General features: G+C 48.1%; 1 long non-coding RNA gene across 1 annotated transcript in view; it reads left to right on the plus strand.

The window, feature by feature from the left end:
* LOC147707896 (uncharacterized) overlaps nucleotides 1-21,120 on the plus strand; it is a 457,867-nt gene that overhangs the window by 298,833 nt on the left and 137,914 nt on the right. Inside the window, exon 3 of the long non-coding RNA XR_015296477.1 lies at nucleotides 13,992-14,085. This is a non-coding gene — a long non-coding RNA (uncharacterized LOC147707896). The remainder of the gene's footprint in view (nucleotides 1-13,991; nucleotides 14,086-21,120) is intronic.

Consider the following 21,120-nt stretch of genomic DNA (forward strand, 5'->3'; position numbering starts at 1 on the left):
ATATCCAGTGTTTGGCTAACTGGGGTGCAACGCAATATAAAGCCACCTGCCTTTTTGCCATCGGTAGGAGCATGGAGGTCAGTTTGCTCAACTTTGGAGGCACAGTCTCCAACACTCCAAGCAGGCACGTGAATGGCGTGAGGGGGATGTCCTAGCCAGTAAAATCCTTAATTTGTTAGTAAACCTCCAGACAGAACCGCGCTATGGGCCTGCAGTACCAGGCTAAGTGTGTAAAGTTAGCTGGGGGGGGAGCCACATCTTCAACAACAATCGTCCTCCCACAATCCCATTTTGTACAGGTGTAAGGGGGTGCAGTACAGACGATGCAAGAATTTAAAGTGTATAAGCCGGAGGCGATAATTGGGCGACAGGTGTTCTAGCTGCTGGCAACACAGCTGCCATTGTATGTCTGTGAGGGGAGCATCCAATTCCGTATCCAAAGCAGCATAGGAGGGGCGAACAATTATGGGGGAGGCTTTTTGCGTGTGTTTATAAATACGTGATATAAGTTTCCGTCCCGATTTCACCACCAACACATTTTCTAGCGCCAGCAGGGTGGGCGGAGGTTCCAGAAATGTAGGGAGCTCACTTCTACAGGACGCGCGGAGCGGGTAATACAATAGCGCGTCGAGTGCCGTCGGTTTCACTGTGGAGCACATTTGTTGAAGTGTTATAAATGTGTCATTAGAGTAAAGGTCGCCACCCGTTGCTAAGTTGTGTATGCTGGGGCGTTCTTGCGCTTTTCTCTCCAGTAATGGAGGGAACATGGGATTATTAAAAAGTGGTACAGAAGGTGCGTATAATATCTCTAAGTGAGCTTGTTTAATACCCTCCCATGCCCATCTCCTTAGTTGTATAGTGTCTATTTCCCCCGCGGGCTTTTATGTGGTTGATAAAGGGCTGTTGAGGTTAGTAAGGAAGCTGCGCGGTCAATTTCTATTGCTACGTGTGGCTGTTATGGCGTTGGGTGTACCCAGAAATACAGGAATTGTGCCTGTGCGCTGTAAGCATATAAGACAAATTCCGGGGCTGCCATTCCACCCTGTTCCTGCAGTAATGTGAACACTTCCCATGCGATACGAGGTGGGCCCCAGCCCATACCAGTTCGATCATGAGTGACCGTAATCTTCTAAAAAAGTGCAGTGGGAGTGTGAGCGGCAGATTCACGAAAATATATAATAATTTGGTCAATATGATCATTATTCTGTTGCTATTAGGCCCGCTAGTGATAATGTTAGTGTCTTCCATCTTTTGATCCTCTCCAATCCAGGCAACCACCTTCCCATAATTGGCAGTCCAAATTTCCTGCATGTCAGAGAATAGCATACTCCCAAGTATTGGACTGGTTCTGAAGCCCACCACACCGAATATTCAGTGTCGAATTTCTGTGTGACGGACTTGAGGGGAAGTATCGCAGACTTACTCCAATTAATGTGTTCTCCTTCTAGCCCACCATATCGGATCACCTCCCTTATCATGGGGGCCAGGTTGTCTTCGAGGCGCACCATGAACAGCGTGATGTCATCCGCGTACATAGATACAGTAAAGGCCCTGGTAGTAAAACCATTATCCCTGTTGGCCTGGTGTTGGCGTAGGCATGTATCTCGGGGCTTGGTCGCAATTGCAAACAGCAGGGGTGACAAAGAGCACCCTGCCTAGTGCCACGGGTTATGGCGATCGGCCCCGACATCAACCCATTTATCCATAATCGCGCTGTGGGCTGTATGTAAAGGAATTGAATCTGTTTTATGAAGGTCGGGCTTAGACCTATTCTATTTAGCAGGGGAAAGAGGAACCCCCCATTCCAATGAATCAAATGCCTTCGAGGCATCGAGCAGCGCAGCGGCAGCAGGTAGGTTTGGCGCTAGGTAGTGCAGCATTCCGAATAAGGTTCTGATATTATGCGAAGTTGCTCTGCCCGGTACAAAGCCGGATTGGTCCTACAAGACTATCGTTGGGAGCAGTGGTTGGAGTTTAGTAGCCAAAAGCTTCGGAAAGATCTTGGCGTCCAGGTTTATCAATGAAAGAGGACGGTAAGAGTCGCAACACTGGGGGTCCTTATCAGGTTTCAGGAGGGCGATAATGATCGACTCTCTCATCGATGCAGGGAGAATACCGCTCTCCAATGCCTCCTGATGCACCTCCTGCAGGTGGGGGGCAAGTTCCTCAGTGTAGTCTTTATAAAATTGCGCGGTTAGACCTTCTGTCCCTGGCGCTCTCATTTCACCGATCACTCGCCGCACATTTTCCACCGTGAATGGTATGTCAAGATATTCTCTGTGTAAATTGTTGAACCATACAAGCCCTATAGAGTCAAAGTAATCATCTAATGCCAAGGTCGCGGGTGCTGCTTGCGAGCTGTACAATTGTAGATAAAAATCGTGCTTAGTGTTTAAAATGTCTGGGGGAGAGTGTACTGTTTCATTGGTGGTGGTAATGAGTGTGGAAATAAAAGTGGCTCCCCAAGGTGGTTTCAGTAGGTTCGCAAGTGTTTTTCCCGGCCTGTCCCCTTCGCCATATTGCCTCACAATTGCGTATTTGTGTAAGACTTCACCTCCCTGTCCGCCTCTTCCTGATATGCTGTCAATTTCCTGCAAATCTGCCTCAGTAGTCCCACCGATGGTGTTGTGTATTATTGTGTTTCAAGCCTGTGCAACTCCAATTCTAGGTATTTCATGCTATCTCTGATGACCCTGAGCACCCTTTTTTGCCCCGCTATGCAATATCCACGCGTGACAACTTTGAAGGCCTCCCACAGTGTTCCAACATAATCTACAGAGCCAGTATTTTTATCAAAATATTCTTTAATTTGTGTGTGCAGTTCCTCTTTGAATGCTGCATCTAGTAGCGCGTTAGGGGGCAGGCGCCAGGCAAAGGACTGTCTATATGGCTGAGGTATCGGTAGGATCAGAGTAACTGGGGAGTGGTCAGACAGTGTGCGGGCATGAAGGGAGGCGTCCAACACCCAGGAGTGTAGTTCTGGGGAAGTGAGCCAGAAGTCCAGCCTCGACCAGGCATTGTGGTGGTATGTTATATAAGTTCCCTCCAGGATTTGGGGGTGGAGGCTTCGCCAGGTGTCCACTAGTCCGTAGTCGTCTACCAGTTGTTGTAAAACCGCAGCTGCTAGTGGGTGGTGTGTACGTGAGGCTCCTACTCTATCACACTCGATGGACATTACTGTGTTAAAGTCCCCTCCCCAGAGTAAGGCTGCGTCTCCCATGGACTGGATGGCATGCCATAGCTTTTGATAGGAGGGATCGTCCACATATGGCCCGTATACATTGTCAATTAGAACCTGCCTATGAAACAAGAGTAGTTGGAGTAGCATTAGGTAAATATTTCACTCCACCTGTGAGATCGCAGCCTAGTACAGGTAATTGCTGTGAGGTGTGTCTCCTGGAGGGGACATATCGCAGCCAAGTGCCGCAGAAGATGGGACTGTATTAGACGTGTCTTTCTATGGTCATTTAGACCGCGTACGTTCCATGTCAGACAAGTTTATGACGACATAAGTATATTGAAGAATATGTATCCCTGGTTGTAGACAGTGTGATCATGGTTTGTGGTGTTCCCCAATGTTGTAGAAGGCCTCTAAAGAGGTGTGTGCCATGTCTATAAAGAATTTTGTACAGAACTAAAAAATGAAGCACTTTGCAATGAACCACAAACAACTTCAAACAGTTACGCCACACCCACCTCCCACTTCAACCCCCAAATCAGATTGAGTCTTAGAACTATCCACCCCCGGATTCTAACATTTCCAGATTTAGGTAATTGGGGAAATCATCCCAGAGGGGCATGAGGTTGCTGGCATACTTCTCCGTCACAACGTAACAGGGTGGCCGAGCGTCAGGAAGCACTAGTAAGATAATTGTCCCTGCCCACATTCGACTGAACTAATGCAACATATTAGATTTGTCCTGCCACACATTTAAAAGGAGGAAGGCACTGCCAAGTATGAAGCTATGGCGTTATAAATGCATTAGTCATTGTCACTTAGCTGACTCTGTGCCGGACTGTCAGTGTCCCGCTTCTGGTCTCGTTGTTGTCTCGACCGTTGCTTGGCATTCTTCAGCGCGGCGCTTGCTTCCATGAAAAAGATGCGTTTGCCTGAACACGAAGCTTTGCAGGATAGAGCATGGCGTAGTTAAGACCTCCCTTCTGCAGCAATTTCTAGGCCAGTGGAAATTCTCTCCTTGCTGCTTGGACCGCCTGTGTCTGGGTACAGTGAGATGGCAATATTCTGATATTGGAGCTCGCCACGCTCTGGTGCAAGAAGGAGGACTGTGTCCCGGTCCCTGTAATTAAGTAGGCGGGCCACTATGGGTCTCGGGGGGCCACCTGGTGGGGGCCGGGGCCCCAAGGTACGGTGGGCCCGCTCTATCAGGAATATAGCGGAAAGGTCCGTCCCGAACAAATCCTGCAACATACTCTCCACATATTTCTCCATATTTGATATGGTCGTGGACTCCGGCACCTCCGTTATTCGAACGTTATTCCTCCGTGAGCGGGCTTCAAGATCTTCATTCCACGCCTTTATGACCTCCAGGACCATGTCCATCTGCAGAAGATGATTGTGTGTTTAAGCTTGGTGATTGTCGGTGTCTGAAACTCTTTTTTCCAGCTCTGTCAACTGCGCCTTGTGTTTGTCAACTTTACGTGAGACATGGTCATACGGACTGCAAGCGAGTCTATTTTAGCGTCTATTCCTTTCAAGCAGCCTCTTACTTCGCGTAGCATTGTTTTAACATTGTTGTCTTGATCATGCTCCAGCTGTGTCTCCGGTACCACCGTTTGCTACATGACATCGCCTTCCTCATTGCGGGTGGAGCGCCTGTCGAAAGTGAGCTTTGGCTGATTATTGTCGCCTTTCCCCATTGTTGACCTGCGTTGCGGCAATACCATTTGTGGTGAGCGAGGTGTTGAAGTGCAAGAGTGGAAATGGCTGGATGTCTATTAGGTATTTCAGGCTCCTCACTCTGACCGCGATTGTATCAGTTAAAATGGACAGGATTGCTAATGTAGTTGGTGCATCAGGCCCTGCCTCCAGAGCCTGAGGGACTTATATGCGGCCTGTACAGGTTTGAAATCCCGGACTCACCAATCTCAGCAGGTCTGTGCAGATAGATGCAGCACTTCATGCATAGTGGGGGCACAGCCGGTCTGCAACCTGATCTATTCGCGGTAGCGGGGAACATAACTATCCACGACTGCCATTTTGTGTATAGCGGCGAGTACTAGGGTGGTCAATTTTGCCTTCCCGGGATTTACATCCGCTCCAGAACCTAATCGTGGTATGTTGGGCTGAGCGGGGGAGTGCCTCAGCCCGCATCCGCCGCCGCCCCGAGGGCGCTCCTCCCCGCGTGCGGCCGACCACATCCTGCCCGCCGTGCCTCACAACAGCACCAACTGCCCCGAGGGAGGGATGATGTTTACTGGCCGCAGTGGAGGCCCTCCGCTGTGATCCAGTCAGCACAACTTCCATGGCAGTAAGCAGCCGTCTCCTCACGTTTGTGCCGACTCTGCCACGCAAGCACCGCACTCAGTCCCATTCCTCGCTTCCCCCGCTCGATTGCTGCAGCCGCGCCAAGAGCCGTCCATGCCCTCGAGGCACCGCCGAGCACCCCCACCGACCTTCCCGCTCACTGCAAGACCTTCAGCAGGACACCAGAAGTACCGCTCCTGTGGGAGCCGGATTATGGCCACAGGCGCACCTCCACAGCCTCCGAATCCGCTGAAGTCCGGCTTTCGCAGTGCCTCGCTTGGCCTCTCTCCGTCTCCAGCCAGGCCGTCCACTGCCAGCAGCAGTCCAGGTCTTCAGCAGCGATTTGTACACCGGAAAGCAGGTGTTTTTGAGCAGCTTAGAATTGGGAAAATATTTATGCAGGGCAACGATGGGATGTGTGGATAAAAGCAGTATTTTTGTCGGTGTTATGCTCGGCCGGCAGAGCTCCTTATCTAAGCGGCCATTTTGCAGCTCGGCTTGGCCGCGCCCACCACTTAGCTATCCTTAACAGAATAACCTATGTTTCATTTCAAACGTCAGCAGGAGGAGGAAATAAACACAAGGGGAGGAAAAAAGATCCTTTGCCAGTCTTAGTGGATATTGATTGTTGTGCATTGCTTAGGCGATGATTGCCAAAGCACCAAAGTCCTCTTGACACCAGAAGGGAGGAAAGAGCAAAGCAGAATAATAAGTTCAGAGTCAGATAACTCACAAGAAAGCAGATACAAAACTGCTTACAGGAACACAAAAACAAAACAAAAATAGCAAACGCTACACTCTGCAACAGGAAGGGGAAAATTACAAGAAATTATCACAATCTTCTGAATAAAATCAGTGCCAAAGATATATAGCAATGGGGCATTGAGTGTGATTAAATCCACCCTTTCCAAGTGTGGCCGTTTGTATGCAAAAAACAGACACTAACCTCAAAGAAGGACTTCTCTACACCTTGGAGTGGGAAGTTTGTATGATTCTCAATAGAGAAACTGCCACCATGGATTGGACACTATATGTGGTGAAGCTCCGCTTTCCACTGGGAACTCCTGGCAACCTTGAACCTACGAAGAAGGTCACGTCTGAAAATTCCTTGCACTCCATGCTATCTGCTGCACTCAAGGATCCCCTCTGATTTTCACCAGCACAGTGCTGCTAGAGTAACTAGGTTAAAATGAAGGTCCTACTCTGAACATGGAGTGGCCAACAGTGATGCGCTGGACTGAAACATGTCCAAGACTTCTACTTTCAAAGCTGCCTGAACTTGAGAAAATTCCAGTTCTTTAACCCCTTCGATGAGGCACGGTTGAGCTATGCTCATGACGAGCTGAGCTCGTCATTAACAATGGTAAATCAGGGAATGCAGCACAGGGGGAGAATACCTTTAGCATTGAAGGTGCTAGCATTGGGCAACAACCCTCGACCGCAGGGAAGTAGACTCTCCCCTCCAGAGTCCACCTAATGAAAAGGACCTATTCCACAGCATTTGAGAAGCCTTCATAATGAGCAGATGCTTATAAACCATACAATACTTTCAGCATGCCAGTGTTTCGAAGAGCAGGATTGTAACTAGTTTGTAGGCTTACACGCATGTCTGCCCAAGAGAGGCGAGTAGTTCCTCTAGAACAGACGTCTTTGCTAAGAGCTGCTGGAAGGAGGTGAAACAGGAAACAGATCTTCCATTATCCTACTTGCCTGAAATGCAAGAGGTCTGAGACAAAGTAAATAAAGGTGTGGGATCAACACTAACGGGTGCAAAATAGAAGTTGAATTCAGAACCTAAACAACAGGTTTGCCAGACAATGAGATACCAGTGGACTTCTTAGGCTCTCTACTCTACTGGTGACAACCCATAACTACTGTAAAGTTTGAACTACAGGTCCTAATGTGGCTGGTGCAGCCTGAGTTGTACTGTGTGGCTCTGAATTCTGGACTCTCTGCTTATTCTCTCAGCTTGTACTTCTGATTTCCACTTCCTCATGAGCCCCTGTTTCCATCCTCTTGGTCTTTGATATGTACAGACCATTTGTGTTCTTCATTGGGATTGTGCTGCGTATCCTGTTATTTAACCAAGCCAGTTTATACGTGCCTTAAGTCCAGACCGTGTTTTGCCACTGAGTGAACGGGGTCTCAACTCTGCTGGATAAGATGTAATTATCATATTTAACCATGCATAGAGAAATGGTGTAACAGAAGGTTGGGTGAAATAGTTTATCTATCCTATTTCTCTGGAAAACCCTTCACACTAAATTTTGTCGACTGGAAATTAATTCCTGCCATGTCAGTAGTAGTCTTTATTCTCCCTGATGTAGTGGGGATGGAACTAAAGGGACTAGTGTCTATCACACTTCAGCTTCTTCTATCAATACATGAAGTCCTGAACAACCACAACAACCAAGTCTATTAAATCAGTGGAAAGATACTTATTATGTAAGATGAGCTTTCTGTCCACATAAATCTTGCAATCGGAGAATGAGATGTAAAGCTTTCAAAAACTACTGAAAGAAGGAGAACCCAGGTATGAGACCTTCAGTACAAGCAGGTCCACTGGAACAATACGTTTCTAAGGCCACTGTTTTATGTACAATTATGATTGCCACATAATGCAGAATCTACTTAATAATTCTGCAGACATTCACCAAAACATTCTTTGTAGCTCAAGTTGATCACAACTTACCAAAGGGGAGCCACACAGTGGCAGATCCTTTGTAAGGGTTAACAGGTCACCTTTCGGTTGTTCATTGCTGAGTACAGGTGTTAAACTGGTGGTATGATGGTGAAATGTTGACCGGACAGTATTCATACAAAATAACAAAACTGTACTGCTAATGATTGTGCTGATTATGCTGCATAATTTGACTCATCTTGTTACAAATATTATCAACACTGTCAGATAATTTGATCGTCCATTGCAGCAAAATTCTAGTAGCCGTGTCTTACATGAATGTCAGTGGCCTGTCACCTATACTGTGAGCCTTCTCTGAGCTGCACATCAATCCTACCCTCTGGCATGAAGCCATGGCCTAAATTTACACTGTGTATGTTCAACCCTGCCGAGCCTACACCCCCTATGAAGTAGCACCCTTATCAAGAAAATATTACTTTTAAGATTAGGAACAGAGAAAATCAAGTCTCATGAAGGAACATTCTTAATATCCCTTTTTTATATCTTAGGCATAATTCCTTCTAACCTGCTTGCAAGAAACATCAGGCCATCTGAGGCGGCCATTGCTTCTTTAATTGCTAGCAAAGGACCCTCCTTGTAGAGATGATACGTGATGGAGGAATAACATGTGCTTCATACCATTTATTTTAATTTCCATAGAGCGGGGCCTCTTCACCTGAGCGAGTGCCAGGAGAGGTGAGCCCATTCCCCAAGCAAATTTTGGGTGAGTCGAACTGATTGAAATTTATAGTACATTTACTGTGGCGATTATATGTATTTGTAATGTTCCTAAACTTAATGTCTGTGTTTATATATATATATATATATGTATATACATGTTTCTCTTTTCAGGAAAGAAATCTATTTCTAGAGATTACTCTCCTACCTTCTGGAATTCAATACATGGTAGGATTGATTTTTCTTTTGTAAAAACAAAATTCACGTACTTTGTAGTAGTGTTATATATTCGGTCCTGAAGAAAGCCATAGGTATAGTTTTCGACCACGCATGGCTGAAACATGTCGACCATTTTTTCCATCAGATGCTAGTTAATATTTTCCATACTATCCAGACGGTGTTTTTTAGTCTTGACATTATGATGACCCCCCCTAATAAATTCTGTTTTTGGCATCATAATAGTCAATTTTAGCTTCACACTTATGATTTAACATCACCACTTAAGCACAGCACCACCATACTACGCTTCATGACTTCTCATCACTGGTGGATCTAAAACTAGGTTTTCTCTCACAATAACAACAAGTGAGATACCTAGTAGATACCAGTTTGTCACACAAAATCCCAGATGATGATGCTCCGCCATTGGGTGGGCTGATGGGTTTTCTTTCCTTTTGCGAAACAACACTTTCACTTCTGTTGAAATACGTTGCACCTCTGTATCTCCATTTCTAGCCACATGCTAATAGACCAGTAGTATCCATGTATGTGTTGATATAGTTGGATTGGGGGATAAGATACAACTAGGTCTCTAAATATTTTCTCCCCTTTTGACCCTCTGTTAAGTTAAGTTTTTTGTATGTGAACTGAGAATCTTCCTATCTGTAACAGGGTGCTACTCTTATGAACAGGTTTCTCACATTTGGTGGAGAAATAGCAGATTTGGAAGACCGGGATAGAAGGGGCAAAATTTGAATTTTTGGCTTACATGAAGGATCAGAGTGCCAGTACTTTAATGTTTGTATCAAATTCATTGAGACATGGATTCCTCAAGTAATGGGCTTATCCTTTAAAAAAAAAAACTGTGAAAAGCTCATAGGGCCCGTTTTTTTCTAAATCCAAATAAAGAGTCTTCAAACAAATGGTGTGTAAACCTTTCAGATTCCAGCACACCCAAATCCTACTGAACTGTTATTGAAAAATATTTTTATTTTGTCAATTTGCAAAATACAATATACAGAGTTCTGAAGGGCTAAGCCTGCTCCTCTCCCAACTGGCACAGAGTATCTGTGACTGGGCACTTCGTCACCAGATCACCCTGACAGCGGTTCACCTACCAGGCATCTCCAACATCCTGGCGGATTCCCTCAGCAGATCTGCGTCCTCGACCCACGAGTGGGAGTTGCATCAGCCGACTCTGAACTTCATCTTTCGGCTGTGGGGTTGTCCGAACATGGATCTCTTTGCGAGACCTGTGAACCGGAAATGCCCGTCCTATGCAAGTTGGCTTCCCCATCAAGGGTCGTCCGGGAATGCCCTTTTGATGGACTGGTGCAATCTATTCGCCTACGCTTTTTCGCCGATTCCGCTGGTTCCTCGAGTGTTGTGGAAAATGTGGAGACAGCCGTGCCACATTCTCCTGATCGCTCCCAGATGGCCTCGACAAGTGTGGTTCTCGGAACTGCTGCTTCTCTCACAGTGCAAACCCATCCTCCTTCATCCTTGTGCGGATCTCCTCACGATGGACGAGGTTCAGATCTGTCATCTGGACCCCTCCTCTCTCAAATTATCGGCCTGGAACCTGAGCACCTTGAATTTGCCCATTTGAATATTTCGCCAGCATGTAGAGACGTTCTCGCCAATGCGAGAGCTCCGTCTACAGTAAAGACTTACAAGCTAAAACTAAAACTCCATCCACTCCGGATCTCCGACCGACCCCTGCCCTCACCACGTCTTCAACAAGGCCGACGCTGTCATCGCACCCCACCTGCGGGACATCATCAACAACTCCTTCGACACCGCCACCTTCCCGGAGAGCTGGAAGCACGCCGAACTCAGCGCTCTACTAAAGAAACCAACAGCGGACCCCACCGAACTCAAGAATTACCGCCCCATCTCGCTCCTCCCGTTTCCAGTCAAAGTCATCGAGAAGACAGTCAACAAACAGCTGGCCGCCTTCCTCGAGACGAATGGATCCCTCGACCCCTCACAGTCTGGCTTCCGAGCCAACCACAGCACCGAGACCGCCCTCATCGCTTCCACCGACGACATCCGAGCCCTGATGGACAACGGAGAAACAGCGGCCCTCATCCTCCTAGACCTCTCCGCGGCATTCGACACTGTCTGCCACCGCACCCTAGTGCAGCGCCTCAGCAACGTCGGAATCCAGGAGAAGGCACTGGAATGGATCATCTCCTTCCTCGACGGAAGAACACAGAGAGTCCGACTACCACCGTACAAGTCAGAGGCCACCGAAATTATCTGCGGCGTCCCTCAAGGATCCTCGCTGAGCCCCACCCTCTTCAACGTCTACATGAGCCCCCTCGCGGCCATCGCACGCCAACACAACCTCAACATCATCTCCTACGCCGACGACTCCCAGCTGATCCTCTCCCTGACCAACGACCCCGCCGCCGCCAGAGCCAACCTTCACAAAGGGATGAAAGACGTAGCCGAGTGGATGACAACCAGCCGCCTGAAACTGAACTCGGACAAGACGGAAGTCCTCATCCTGGGCTCCTCGCCCTCCGCCTGGGACGACTCCTGGTGGCCCCCTGCCCTGGGCACCGCACCCAAACCGACAGACCACGCACGCAACCTGGGCTTCATCCTGGACTCCTCCCTCTCCATGACCAGACAGGTCAACGCCGTCTCCTCGTCGTGCTTCAACATCCTGCGCATGCTACGTAAGATCTTCCGGTGGGTCCCCACCGAGACCAGGAAGACGGTCACCCAGGCCCTCGTCACCAGCCGACTGGACTAGGGCAACGCCCTCTATGCCGGAACCACCGCCAAGCTCCAGAAGAGACTCCAGCGGATCCCAAACGCCTCGGCCAGACTCATCCTTGACATCCCACGACACAGCCACATCTCCGGACATCTGAGAGACCTGCATTGGCTCCCCGTCAACAAAAGAATCACCTTCCGTCTCCTCACCCACGCACACAAAGCCCTACACGATCAAGGCCCGAGCTACCTCAACAACCGCATCAACTTCTACGCTCCCAAACGCCACCTCCGATCTGCCAGTCACGATCTCGCCGCCGTCCCCCGAATCCGGAGAACGACAACAGGAGGAAGGTCCTTCTCCTACCTGGCCGCCAAGACCTGGAACTCCCTCCCTCCCGACCTGCGCCTGACCCAAGACCACCTCTCCTTCAGGAAGAAGCTCAAGACCTGGCTGTTCGAGCAGTAGCAGCACCCCCCCCCCACCCCCCCCAAGCGCCTTGAGACCCTCCGGGTAAGTAGTGCGCTCTATAAATGTCTTTGATTGATTGATTGATTAAAATGGAAAAAGTTCTGTCACTGGTGTGCAGCTGCCAACATCCATCCCGTCCATTCCACTCCTGCTCAGCTTTTACCATTCTTTCTACAACTGGCTCAATCAGGACTTTCCCATTCCACCTTGAAAGTTTTCCTGGCGGCAATATCTCGTTTCCGGCAGGATGGGTCTTCCTCTCTCTGCTCTTCCAGAGTCATTCGGCAATTTTTCAAAGGACTGTCCAGGAAGTTCCCGCCCATTTAGCGTCCTCCTCCTACCTGGCATCTCAATGTTGTTTTGGCGCAATTGATGAAGGCGCCCTTTGAGCTCATCCACAATGCGGATTTAAAATTTTTAACCTGGAAGGTGGCCCTTGTTTTGTTGTTTTTAAAGAAATCGTTTTGCAAAATATATGAAAAATTTCTATACCTAAAATAAAAGAAGAACTTTTTAGAATCTACTAATTTGTTTTGTGATATTCACTTCTAATATATGGGCTATAACACAAACAACCATATACCATCTGGTTGGGCCAATTAGATTCACCAAGGGATACCTTTCCTTCTACTATTTACTAGTTCCCTAATCCCCTGGTTCTGTATGGGGTCTCTCTCATTTGATTACGCATTTAATGCTAACCTGGTACTTATAAGTATTTCTGGTTTTGGAATTTGTGTGATATGCTTTTATATACATATTTTATTGGGATTTTATTGCTATTTTATTTACCATGGGGCTCCCACTTCGACGACGGGGAATATTCAAGCATGTGAATCTATGAAAGACACCAATACTGGAGAACCACCTGTTTACAGGTAAGTAACAATTGTTCATCCATTCCCATGCCATCTTCTTGTAATGCTACACATGGCTACAGCATTCCTTCAAAGCCAGGCTGACCTGTTGGCGTTGCCAATGTTTGTTTCTTACTGCTGCAATGCTCCATTTAACTTTAAATTTGCATTAACCTGATTGTTTTTTGGGTGTCTGTGTTTTTCGGCCCCTCCTCAATTCTTTTAAGCGTTCTTGTAGTAATGTGCCTTGTTTCTTGACCTGCTGCTCTTATCAAGCACCTGAAACACTACCTGTAAAAGAGCAGATGTGTCCAATCAAAAGCCGTCAATTTATTCTGATGAACCTAGTGAGTCTACAAACAACATTTAGAGCAGAACGTTGAGCCCAAATGTGTAGTCATTATGCTTTTGTTGAGTAGCCAATCTGTGTTTCATACTTTCTTTGAAACTTTTTTAAAGGTGCAATTGGTATGAATAGTAATCCAAGTAATTCAAAATACAGTTGAATGCATTTAAAAAGAAAAATACAGGAAGTATTGATGAAGTCTGTAAAAACAAAGAGGGAAGAAAAGAATAATTGACAGCAATCCGCAAGGCTTGCATATACATTTTCTTGCCTGTACTTGCCATCGCAGTTTTTTGTAAGGCCGAGCTCGGTTACAAGATAACAAAGAGAAGCAACGTGTTATGGTGTTGAGCACCAACATGGTTACCTTATAGAGATACCTAATCTGGGTGAAACATTTAACACTACAGCTACTCTGTACTAGTTTTAGGCGAAACCTGTGTCCTTCAAGTCTTGTACTTCTGTAGCATTATTTTTACTTTCTCTCATACCAGACCTTACTTAATTTTTTTTTTCTGTTTTATCAGCTGGTCTCATGCCTGCTCAGATCAGTCTCCTGAAACCTTTGACTTACGGTACCCATCACTGAATTCAGCAGCATTTGTTTAGAACCACATTTCTGTGAGTATCGCTGTTATCTATTCTATTGTATTGTTCTTTTTTTAAGCGGGCACCCCATTATTCATTATATGAAAAGTGCATATCTGAACAGTGCTTGTAGTAAGTTTATAATAGTCTTCTCTTTTGCGGCTTTATTTTCTTCCTCTACTCTGTCATTTCCCAGCTGCTATGGTGCTTGAGACAAACTGAGTCTTGCATCATTACAAAACTGGTATGGCATTACAAAACTGGTATGGAAATTGCTATTGCGTGTGGAGTGTTTTGAATGAAGCGTCCTGAGGCGGAAAGCCGGGACGAGTAAGGAGAAACGACTGCTCATTGTTTTATATTTTAAATCTTATTGTAGCTTTTAAAGTTTATTGTTGCTTTTAAAAAACTCGATCATTGCTTCCAAATTTGTTTACTGATTATACGAGTGAACAAATATACTCACCACGCTTCCTAATTGTCACAGGGCCATAGCGGTGTGTCTCTCCGTGTTGTGGACTCATGCAGAGTTGAGGTGGTAAACTTGACTCGGAAGCATCCCCTGACCACCCCCACCGCAGCCGAGTAGGTGCTGCCGGGGGTCCCGACATCTTGGGTCAGGAGCAGGGCGAGCAGACTAGTGCTCGGCCCCTCCCGCCCTCCCGCCCTCGCCACTACAAAAGCCCATCCTCTCACACCCCCAATGATTGCTATTGCGTGTGGAGTGTTTTGAATGAAGCGTCCTGAGGCGGAAAGCCGGGACGAGTAAGGAGAAACGACTGCTCATTGTTTTATATTTTAAATCTTATCGTAGCTTTTAAAGTTTATTGTTGCTTTTAAAAAAACTCGATCATTGCTTCCAAATTTGTTTAGTGATTATACGAGTGAACAAATATACTCACCACGCTTCCTAATTGTCACAGGGCCATAGCGGTGTGTCTCTCCGTGTTGTGGACTGATGCAGAGTTGAGGTGGTAAACTTGACTCTGAAGCATCCCCTGACCACCCCCACCGCAGCCGAGTAGGTGCTGCCGGGGGTCCCGCCATTTTGGGTGAGGAGCAGGAGCAGGGCGAGCAGACTAGTGCTCGGCCCCTCCCGCCCTCGCCACTACAAAATGGAGCCATCATCCCAGAAGTGCAGCGGACGGGCGCAGCGCCGAAGGCGCGCCTAAGGCAAGCCCGTCTGCGCCCGTCCGCGCCAGGCCGGGACCAGGGGCCATAACCCCTGGCCCAGTGCCCTGGCACTCCAGGGAAGCCTTGCTTGCGCTAAATAATAAAATCTGTCACATAAGCCCGCAAACAGTGGAGACACTTAGGCGGGAGGGGCTGCTGAAACCCACAGCTAAGCCTCTCACTAGCAAGACAAGCTTAAGGAACAAAAGTGGAAAGGTAACATCACAGAGCGTTGCCCTGCTCAACACACGCTCTCTCCAAAAACACAATCTGGAGGGGTTTTCACTACTCCAAGAAGGTAACCTGGATGTGTTAGGGGACCCGGAAACATGGCTAGAAGATTCGTCCATGCCCGACTTGGTGGCAGCACTGCCTCCTAACTTCAGCGCCATTATTCACAACAGGAAAGATGGCAGGAAGGGGGGGAGTTGCCGTCCTCTATAATAAATCCCTAAAAACTGAAACTATATGTGCAGAAAGTCTGGAGGGCACGGATATTCTGGGAGTTAAGCTTTGTTCTGCTACCAATTGGCTGGTGATACTCCTTGTTTACCGTCCCCCAAGGACTCCCCCAGCCTTCATCGAGCCGTTCTTGGGACTGGTCCACGACCTACGAACAAGGTATGAGGGTCTCGTGGTTATGGGAGATTTCAATCTCCACTGGGAGGAGTCCACCAAAGACGCAATGTCTAAACAGCTAGAAGAGGCTATTACCTCGCTAGATCTAACTCAGAGGGTGACTGGCTCGACACATAAGAAAGGCCACACACTGGACTTGATCTGGACATCAGTCCCGATGCTGAGCCCTATCACCATATCGCCCTGCATATGGTCAGATCATCACCTGTTGCAGGGAAGAATAGCATTCCCAGGGCAAAATGTAGCCCCTCCCGCTGAGTGGCAGGTCGTGGGAAGGTGGAATACAATTAACACAGACACATTGATCTCCACTCCAGAGAATCTACCCTCTCACTTTAATAGGCTATTAGAGGATGACGTTGAGAGGGCTAGCCTCAAATTGTCACAAAAACTTAAAAGCACCATTGATGTAGTGGCTCCTGTTCGTAGAGTAAAAATCAGAGATAAGGGTAAAGGTGCACCCTGGCTCAATGACGCACTGAGGCTCCTGAAACGTTCCCTACGCCGGAGTGAGAGAGCCTGGCGCAAGGGATATGACCCCAGCACTCAAGCCATATATGCTAAAGAGTTCACCATCTACAAACAAGCAATCAGGGCCAGGAAAGCTGAGTTTTACGAAGATAGAATCGCGACCGCACCCAATCCCCAGAAAGAAATCTTCAAGGTCCTGTCAGAACTGAGGAAAAAGAAGGAACAGCCCCCCTCCTTCTCGCAAGAAGACTGCCAAAAATTTCAGTCATTCTTTACCACCAAGATAGCAGACCTCCTGACAGAAATCAAGACCACTCCTAGACTAGATTGACTGGGAGTCACCACAAGAACCATCCCAACAGTCACTCAGCCCCTAATCTCACTGCCCCTACTCACCAAGGAAACAGTGAAAACTGTGATGGGTCGAGTCAAATCGGGCTCGCCGGCTGACCCGTGTCCTCCGAGGATTTACAAACAAGCCTGGTCGGGGATGGAGGATGACATTCTATCGCTCCTGAACAGCTCTTTTACAACTGGACAGGTTCCTTCCAACTTCAAGGAAGCCCGGCTGATCCCTCTCTTAAAAAAGGCAGGGGCAGATGCTAAGATTTTGAAAAACTACAGGCCCATCTCACAACTACCTTTTTTAGCTAAAATTATGGAGCAACATGTGTTGACCACTCTCTCACATCATCTTGAAAACAACCTTCTGTTGGAACCCAACCAGGCTGGTTTCAGGGCCCACCATAGCACGGAATTGGTCATGCTTTCCGTGCTGGTCGACCTGAGACTTAGAGCAGGAAAAAAAACTGTGTGCCCTGGTGCTGTTAGACCTCTCCACGGCATTTGATACGGTCAAGCACGACCTACTGTTGTCGCGGATGTGGGACCTCGGTATCCAGGGCACCGCCCATGCCTGGCTGACATCTTTCCTTGGTGACTGGGTTCAGAGAGTGCAATTAGCTGACCTGGTATCCGAGGCAGTGGGCATTACATGTGGAGTCCCCCAGGGCTCAGTCTTGTCACCCCTACTGTTTAACGCCTTCCTGCAGCCCCTTATTTCAGCTCTAAATCAGATGGACTGCAGCATATACAACTACGCCGATGATACGCAGATCATCATCCAAATTGACAATTCTCTGATGGCATATCAGAGAATGCAAAACATCTTAAAATTTACTGATAATTGGATGACGGCCAACTCATTAAAAATAAATCCTGACAAGACCGTGGTGCTTGCAATTACGATGGCATCCAGCCCATGGAATGACCTCCTGTGGCCCACTGAATTCGGGCCCTCCCCAGTACCAGCAGAAGCAGTGAAAAGCCTAGGCCTCTTGTTAGATGCCAATCTCACTATGTCAGCCCAGGTCTCAGCCGTAGAAGGCACATGTGTGGGCTTAATGAGACAACTGCGTAAACTCTCCCCCTTTCTGACGATGGACACGCTCAGGAGAGCAGTATCAGCTCTGATCCTGGCACGTCTGGACTACGGCAACGTCTTGTAAGTCGGTATCCCTCAACAACTGCTGGTCAGACTTCAGACAGTCATGAATGACGCTGCCAGACTGATCTTCAATAAACCAAGAAGGACCCATGCCACCCCTCTCTTTCTCAAGCTCCATTGGTTGCCGGTAAAACAGCGGGCGAAGTTCAAGGGCCTATATAGTACGCATAAAGCCTTGTACGGGCAAGCCCCAAAATACATCAAGGAACGTCTAGTCCCGTACGCTCCCAGCAGGAACTTATGATCGGCTGATGCTGCACTTCTGATCTGCCCTAGGTTCAAACTATCCTCCCTTGGCGGGCATACTTTCTCCTATACTATCCCCAGTGCATGGAATAAACTCCCAGAGAGCCTACGCAAAGAAACAAGGCTACTACCCTTCAGGAAAAAACGAAAAACGGTGCTGTTTCAGGAGGCATGGGGCATTGTCTAACTGGCCCTCCTAACGGAACTGTGTCCACCCTCTGCTAAGCGCTTAGAGACCCCCGGGTGATAAGGCGCTCTACAAATCCAAAATACAAATACAAATACAAATTTATTCAGTGAATTTCTATTCTACTTGCTTCAACCGGTTGTCCATAGGTTGCTTGCATAAGTTCTTGTATTTTCTGATCGATACATCTGCCAGTGGATTCATCACCTTGTGAATATCCCCTGCGCAGCAGCCATACGGAAACTTTTGTAGCTCTTCACTCCGGCGAGGTCATGGACGACATCACAGAGGGTACGACTCCACTCGCGACCCCGCTGACGTCACTGGATCCATATTAGGGCCTCGTCGGCGTGATGACGTCAGTTCCCTTTTTTCCGCGCCATCGACGCCAACGGTTTTTTGGGACTCTCCGTAGTTACTTTGTCATTTCTGGTGTTGTCGTCTGTTCTTATCACTTCCTTTCTAAAATGTCGGGAGGAAAGTCCGGTTTCAAACCCTGTAGAGAGTGCGGGAAGCAAATGTCTATCACTGACCCGCATCAGGACTGTATTTGGTGCTTATCTTCCGATCACGACGTCGAAGAATGTGCGTGCTGTAGGAAGATGAACCCGAAGGCATTGAAGGAAAGGGAGGCGAAACTGTTTATGGCCAAGATGAAGAAAAAAGAGAAGAAGGCGAGTAAAAGAAAATCAAGATCGAGGTCGAGGTCTCGATCCGAATCCAGGTCGGGTTCGAAGTCGGCTTTGGGGCATTCGAAGTCGAAGAGGCATAAGAAGAAGAAGCATTCTTCAAGGCGCCACTCTGATAAAGAATCGGCGCCGAAGTAATCTTCTCCTCTGTGTCGCAGAGATGACGTTGATCCTTTGCCTTCGAATCTGGATTCACCAGTGAAGGTTGTGACTCCCAAAGTCGAGGTCTCTCGATCTCCGACGCCGGCTCCCTCGGATTCGGTTCACTCTCCGGATCTTGGTGAGGTTGAGCCAGAGCATGAGGATCAGGAACAGCCTGAGGAGGTTCCTTTATCGACGCCGGCTGGCCCGACTCCAGGAGCACCGGCTGCAGGGACGACGCTGTGTAATTATCCTCCATTCCCGGCTCCAGGTCAGGACCAATCACATTAACTTAACGCAATGTATGGTGTCTTTGCGAGGGCAGTGTACCCATCTGGTGCACCTGCGGGTCCCATGGGTCCTTTTGCATTTAATTTGGGTGTTCCCCAAACTTATGCCCAGGCTCCGTTTATGCCCTTTATGCCAGCGACGCCGTCCTGGAACTTTCCGGCACCGAGAGCCCCGACGCCGTATCGAGAATCTCCGGCCCCGCCTGGTCGTCCTCGTTTGGAGTCTGTGGATCCGCGTTCGATGCAGCGGCCGACGGAGTCGGTCGTGGAGCCATCGACTCCAGCCCCCAGGATCCGCTCCAGGAGGGAAGCCCAGAGGGCTGTAGAGGAGGAACGCTATCGGCTAGAGATGGAGGAAGGTGAACTTCCTGAATCAGAGGACTATTTTGCGGAATTAAAGGACGCAAGTAGCCCTGATGTCTCGCCTGAGTGGGATTTTTCTCCTGGCCCTGATGCTCCCTCTAAGAATGCAGCTCCCTATCATATGGTGGTGAGAAAAGCTGCAGAGTTATCGGACATTACTCTGCCTTCCACGGAGTTTAAATCCAATCTTCTGACTGAAGTGTTGCATTCTCCCTAATCTGTGTCTGAACCTCTATTAACATTTAATGAGGCAATTTTGGAGCCAGTGTTGGAGGTTTGGAAGAAGCCTTTCTCTGCTCCTGCCGTCTCCAGGATTGTGGCACGGAGGTATAGGGTGGCACCTGAAGATCCAGAGTTTTTGTCGGCTCGTCCTTCGCCTGAGAGCCTAGTAGTGCAGGCGGCTTCTTCAAAGAAATCTTTAGGGGCTTTTCCTCAGGTTCCGGCTGACAGGGATTCAAAGCGCATTGACCAGTCTGCCAAAAAGGTATTCTCATCTGCAAGAATGGCGCTAAAATCTACAAATGCTACTTGCTTGATGGGAAGATATATCCATGCCTTGATGGATTCTACTAAGCAGTTGCTGCCAAAACTGTCTGATGAAGATGAGAAAAATGTTCAGGAAGTTTTGGATGACACCCAGGCTGCTGCTCGTCAAGTTATCCAGAGCGGCCTAGATACGGCTGACTCAGCGGCAAGGATTATGGGCTCTGCAGTAGCTACGAGAAGGGGGGCTTGGTTGAAGTCTTCAGACTTTTCTTCTGATGTGCAAGCTACTCTGTTGGACTTACCATTCGATGGCACAGGACTCTTTGGTAAGAAGGCGGATGCCGCTCTTGAGAGATTCAAAGATTGTAAGGTCACAGCAAGATCACTTGGCTTACAAACTCAATCTAGAGGATCTTTCAGAAGGTATAGAGGATTTGGAAATTCGTCCTTTCGTCCGCAAGGACAGCCTCGACAGCAGCAATAGAACACACTGTACAAGTCCTATAGGGGAAAAGGCAGAGGTCGTCCACAAGGTCGTCAACCCTCCTCCTCCTCTTCTTCTACCTCACCCCCTATCACTGCAGCAAACCAGCCCTAGATTCCCCATTCTCAATCATATTGGTCCTGTGGGGGGTCGGCTTACCCATTTTCTGCAGGATTGGGAATCGGTCACTACAGACCAATGGGTTCTCAATCTTGAGGCAAATGGGTATGCTCTTCCCTTTCCGGATATTCCTCCAAATTACCCTCCTTTCCAAGGGGCTTGCTCAGAAGAACATCTCCGCCTCCTACAGGAGGAAGTTCTGACCTTGTTAAAGAAAGGCGCGATAGAGGTGGTTCGAGAGCAAGAAAGGGTCAGGGATGCTACTTTCGGTA

The sequence above is a fragment of the Lissotriton vulgaris genome, chromosome 6 (genome assembly GCF_964263255.1).
Source record: "Lissotriton vulgaris chromosome 6, aLisVul1.2, whole genome shotgun sequence".
Lineage (NCBI taxonomy): Eukaryota > Metazoa > Chordata > Amphibia > Caudata > Salamandridae > Lissotriton > Lissotriton vulgaris.